Consider the following 6,000-nt stretch of genomic DNA (forward strand, 5'->3'; position numbering starts at 1 on the left):
ACATGCTATTGTTATCACTGCTGTGTGACATGCTAGAGTTATCACTGTTGTGTGACATGCTGTGGTTAACACTGTTGTGTGACATGCTGGGGTTATCACTGTTGTGTGACATGCTGGGGTTATCACTGTTGTGTGACATGCTGGGGTTATCACTGTTGTGTGACACGCTGGGGTTATCATTGCTGTGTGACATGCTGGGGTTATCACTCTTGTGTGACATGCTGTGGTTAACACTGTTGCGTGACATGCTGGGGTTATCACTGTCGTGTGACATGCTGGGGTTAACACTGTTGTGTGACATGCTGGGGTTATCACTGTTGTGTGACATGCTGGGGTTATCACTGTTGTGTGACATGATGGGGTTAACACTGTTGTGTGACATGCTGGGGTTAACACTGTTGTGTGACATGCTGGGGTTATCACTGCTGTGTGACATGCTTGGGTTATTACTGTTGTGTGACATGCTGTGGTTAACACCTGTGTGACATGCTGGGGTTATCACTGTTGTGTGACATGCTGTGGTTAACACTACTGTGTGACATGCTATGGTTTTCACTGCTGTGTGACATGCTAGAGTTATCACTGTTGTGTGACATGCTGTGTTTAACACTGTTGTGTGACATGCTGGGGTTATCACTGTTGTGTGACATGCTGGGGTTATCACTGTTGTGTGACATGCTGGGGTTATCACTGTTGTGTGACATGCTGGGGTTATAATTGTTGTGTGACATGCTGGGGTTATCACTGTTGTGTGACATGATGGGGTTAACACTGTTGTGTGACATGCTGGGGTTAACACTGTTGTGTGACATGCTGGGGTTATCACTGCTGTGTGACATGCTGGGGTTATTACTGTTGTGTGACATGCTGTGGTTAACACCTGTGTGACATGCTGGGGTTATCACTGTTGTGGGACATGCTGTGGTTAACACTACTGTGTGACATGCTATGGTTTTCACTGCTGTGTGACATGCTAGAGATATCACTGTTGTGTGACATGCTGTGGTTATCACTGCTGTGTGACATGCTGGGGTTATCACTGTTGTGTGACATGCTGGGGTTAACACTGTTGAGTGACATGCTGGGGTTATCAGTGCTGTGTGACATGCTGGGGTTATCACTGTTGTGTGACATGCTGTGGTTATCACTGCTGTGTGACATGCTGGGGTTATCACTGTTGTGTGACATGCTGGGGTTAACACTGTTGAGTGACATGCTGGGGTTAACACTGTTGTGTGACATGCTGGGGTTAACACTGTTGTGTGACATGCTGGGGTTAACACTGTTGTGTGACATGCTGTGGTTAACACTGTTGTGTGACATGCTGGGGTTAACACTGTTGTGTGACATGCTGGGGTTATCACTGTTGTGTGACATGCTGTGGTTATCACTGCTGTGTGACATGCTGGGGTTATCACTGTTGTGTGACATGCTGGGGTTAATACTGTTGAGTGACATGCTGGGGTTATCACTTGTGTGACATGCTGGGGTTATCACTGCTGTGTGACATGCTGGGGTTATCACTGTTGTGTGACATACTGGGGTTATCACTGCTGTGTGACATGCTGGGGTTATCACTGTTGAGTGACATGCTGGGGTTATCACTGCTGTGTGACATGCTGTGGTTATCATTGCTGTGTGACATGCTGTGGTTATCATTGCTGTGTGACATGCTGGGGTTATCACTGTTGTGTGACATGCTGTGGTTAACACCTGTGTGACATGCTGGGGTTATCACTGTAGTGTGACATGCTGTGGTTAACACTACTGTGTGACATGCTATTGTTATCACTGCTGTGTGACATGCTAGAGTTATCACTGTTGTGTGACATGCTGTGGTTAACACTGTTGTGTGACATGCTGGGGTTATCACTGTTGTGTGGCATGCTGGGGTTATCACTGTTGTGTGACATGCTGGGGTTATCACTGTTGTGTGACACGCTGGGGTTATCATTGCTGTGTGACATGCTGGGGTTATCACTCTTGTGTGACATGCTGTGGTTAACACTGTTGCGTGACATGCTGGGGTTATCACTGTCGTGTGACATGCTGGGGTTAACACTGTTGTGTGACATGCTGGGGTTATCACTGTTGTGTGACATGCTGGGGTTATCACTGTTGTGTGACATGATGGGGTTAACACTGTTGTGTGACATGCTGGGGTTAACACTGTTGTGTGACATGCTGGGGTTATCACTGCTGTGTGACATGCTGGGGTTATTACTGTTGTGTGACATGCTGTGGTTAACACCTGTGTGACATGCTGGGGTTATCACTGTTGTGTGACATGCTGTGGTTAACACTACTGTGTGACATGCTATGGTTTTCACTGCTGTGTGACATGCTAGAGTTATCACTGTTGTGTGACATGCTGTGTTTAACACTGTTGTGTGACATGCTGGGGTTATCACTGTTGTGTGACATGCTGGGGTTATCACTGTTGTGTGACATGCTGGGGTTATCACTGTTGTGTGACATGCTGGGGTTATAATTGTTGTGTGACATGCTGGGGTTATCACTGTTGTGTGACATGATGGGGTTAACACTGTTGTGTGACATGCTGGGGTTAACACTGTTGTGTGACATGCTGGGGTTATCACTGCTGTGTGACATGCTGGGGTTATTACTGTTGTGTGACATGCTGTGGTTAACACCTGTGTGACATGCTGGGGTTATCACTGTTGTGGGACATGCTGTGGTTAACACTACTGTGTGACATGCTATGGTTTTCACTGCTGTGTGACATGCTAGAGATATCACTGTTGTGTGACATGCTGTGGTTATCACTGCTGTGTGACATGCTGGGGTTATCACTGTTGTGTGACATGCTGGGGTTAACACTGTTGAGTGACATGCTGGGGTTATCAGTGCTGTGTGACATGCTGGGGTTATCACTGTTGTGTGACATGCTGTGGTTATCACTGCTGTGTGACATGCTGGGGTTATCACTGTTGTGTGACATGCTGGGGTTAACACTGTTGAGTGACATGCTGGGGTTAACACTGTTGTGTGACATGCTGGGGTTAACACTGTTGTGTGACATGCTGGGGTTAACACTGTTGTGTGACATGCTGTGGTTAACACTGTTGTGTGACATGCTGGGGTTAACACTGTTGTGTGACATGCTGGGGTTATCACTGTTGTGTGACATGCTGGGGTTATCACTGTTGTGTGACATGCTGGGGTTATCACTGTTGTGTGACATGCTGGGGTTATCATTGCTGTGTGACATGCTGGGGTTATCACTGTTGTGTGACATGCTGTGGTTAACACTGTTGTGTGACATGCGGTGGTTAAGACTTGTGTGACATGCTGGGGTTATCACTGTTGTGTGACATGCTGTGGTTAAGACTTGTGTGACATGCTGGGGTTAACACTGCTGTGTGACATGTGTATGTATACTTTGGGCACTACTGTGTAGTATGTTTACTGCGGACACCACCACTGTGTAGCATGTATACTGTGGGCACTACTGTGTATCATGTATGCTTTGAACACTACTGTGCCCAAAGTATACATGGAACCTGTTATCTCTACCATGAAACTGTATGACCCATTCGAGTTTAGCGCAGGTTTTCGAAAGTAATATTAATAATATGACAACAACACCAACAGCAGCAACAACAACAGCAGCAGCAACAACAACAACAGCCACGTCAATAACTACAGCAACAACAATAACAGCTGCAGCAACAACTACAACAATAACTGCAGCAACATCTACAGCAACAATATTATCATACAACAAGAACAACATCTGCAGCAACTACAACAACAGTATTAACATACATCAACATCAGCAGCAACAACTACAACATACAAGAACAATATTATCTGCAGCAACAACTACAACAGTATTAACATACAAGAATAATAATAATAAATCAAGCAGCAGATTCTCATTATCTGCTATCCAGTGACTCCAACTTTAGTTGACCTCAAGAACTGTTTACACTTTGGTAGTTTAAATTGTTTCTCGCTGTATATTTATCTTACCTCTTACACACCTGTGGTTTATGGGACCTAAGCACAGGTACACACCACACTGATGCTCGAAACGTCGTATTCACACCCAGAAACATCTTTTAGAATTTCTCACACGGAGTTTCCAACAGATTTCTAGGTAAGGCTGTGATAAATGGCTTAGAAAACTGACAAGTTGAAAAATGAGACACACATGCAGTGCTTGGGAATCTTTCATGAGGAAACGTTTCGCTACACAATAGCTTCATCAGTCCAATACAAAGAACGGTGAAAAAAAGGGGTAGTTTGAGGTAATTAGTCCCTCAGCCTGGAATAGATGTGCTCAGAATATCAATCTTTTTTCAAGATTTATAGGGACTGATTACCTCAAACTCCTTCTCTTTTTCCACAGTTCTTTTTTGTATTGGACAGATGAAGTCAATGTGTGGCGAAACGTTTCCTCAGCAAAGATTTCCAAATGTAGCACAAGTGTCCCATTCTAGGAAAGGTTACGTTTGATTAGATTAGAATTAGATTAGGTTTGGTTAGATTATACCAGATTAGATTAGGTTAGATGAAATTAGATTGGGTTGGGTTAGATTTTATCAGATTAAGTTAGGTTAGGTTAAGTTAGGCTGTCCTCTATCCATAACTAATAACCAATTAAAACATGCGACAACGTAAACAAATATAACTATAAGATAAAGGCGATAAAAAATGCTTTATACATTGATAGCTGCTATCAGTAACACACACACACACACACACACACACACACACACACACACACACACACACATTCCTTCCCTACTGACGCAGAGAATAACATTCATCTCGTACATAGATGGAAAAATTCGCGAGAATACTGGAGGAGGATCATATCTCTGCGACACCATCTGGGCTAACTCAAGTGCTCCTCTTAACGTCTCTCTAGCCCATCTTAAGATAATCGTCCGCCTTCTTAAGATGCCATTACTGGAGGATAGTCAGAGCCAGGCTCGCAAGATGGTCTGCTTACTTCACTACTTCTTGTTCTATTTTTTTATTGTCTAGTAAAACTGGATACAGCATTGTGCTGCTGCTACCTTATTCTATATGATAGTTACCTAGCGTGAGTGTAAGGGGGTAGGGGAGAGGGACTGTGGTTAGGGTGCGTGGATTTGGTGGGGGGTAGTGAGTGGTGTTGGAGTGGTGGCAGTGATGCTGGGTGAGGTAATGGTGGTGTTGGTGGTGATAGTGGTGGTGGTGGTGGCAGTTGTGGTAGTGGCAGCTGTGGTAGTGGTGTCAATGATGGTGATGGAATGTGCTTTAGAATGGTAGGGGTGGAGGTATAAAGGTAGGAGAGAGTTGTGGAGGGACGGTGCTGGAGGGTAATGGAGTAGGGAAGTAGTGAAAAAAAGTGGTGGTAGTGGTGTAGGGTGGTAGTTGTGGGAGTGTTTGATGAATTGGTCAGGTGGTACAGGTGGTGGAGTGAGCTAAGGAGGGTGATCATGATGAGGGTGGTGATTATCGGGGTGGTGATGGTGAGGAGAGCCGAGTGAGTGGGGATGGTGAAGGGTGGCGGGATTGTGGTGGGAGGAACATGGGATTGTATTGGTAGTGATGAAGGGGTGTAGCAGCGCCCAGATTCCACCAGAGTAATTTTGAAGCCTCTTATCTCAGCAGTGTCTGAACCTCTAAACCCGTTCTCGTCTCTCGCTCTCTCTCTCTCTCTCTCTCTCTCTCTCTCTCTCTCTCTCTCTCTCTCTCTCTCTCTCTCTCTCTCTCTCTCTCTCTCTAGAAATCAATATAAACTAGGTTTATTTCTCTGTTGCAAACAAAAGGAACAACAGAGTATTACATGTTTATTTAACCAAACCAAATCTAACCTAACCTATGAAACAATAACAACAAATTAATTTGAAGTTCTTCTCGAGCGAGCAGAAATGCATGACGGTCCATTTGTGTGAAGCTTGTTTCACTAATTGGAGTAGAGGATAAGTTAGCATGTTCCTCCTGATACATGACTGATACATGATGAATTAAACACATGTGCAA

General features: G+C 44.7%; 1 protein-coding gene across 4 annotated transcripts in view; it reads left to right on the forward strand.

Annotated features, from left to right (window-relative positions):
* The window catches only part of LOC128702415 (roundabout homolog 3-like), a 1,608,794-nt gene that overhangs the window by 275,148 nt on the left and 1,327,646 nt on the right, over positions 1-6,000 (forward strand). The window lies entirely within an intron of this gene.

The sequence above is a fragment of the Cherax quadricarinatus genome, chromosome 80 (assembly GCF_038502225.1).
Source record: "Cherax quadricarinatus isolate ZL_2023a chromosome 80, ASM3850222v1, whole genome shotgun sequence".
Classification (NCBI taxonomy): Eukaryota; Metazoa; Arthropoda; class Malacostraca; order Decapoda; family Parastacidae; genus Cherax; species Cherax quadricarinatus.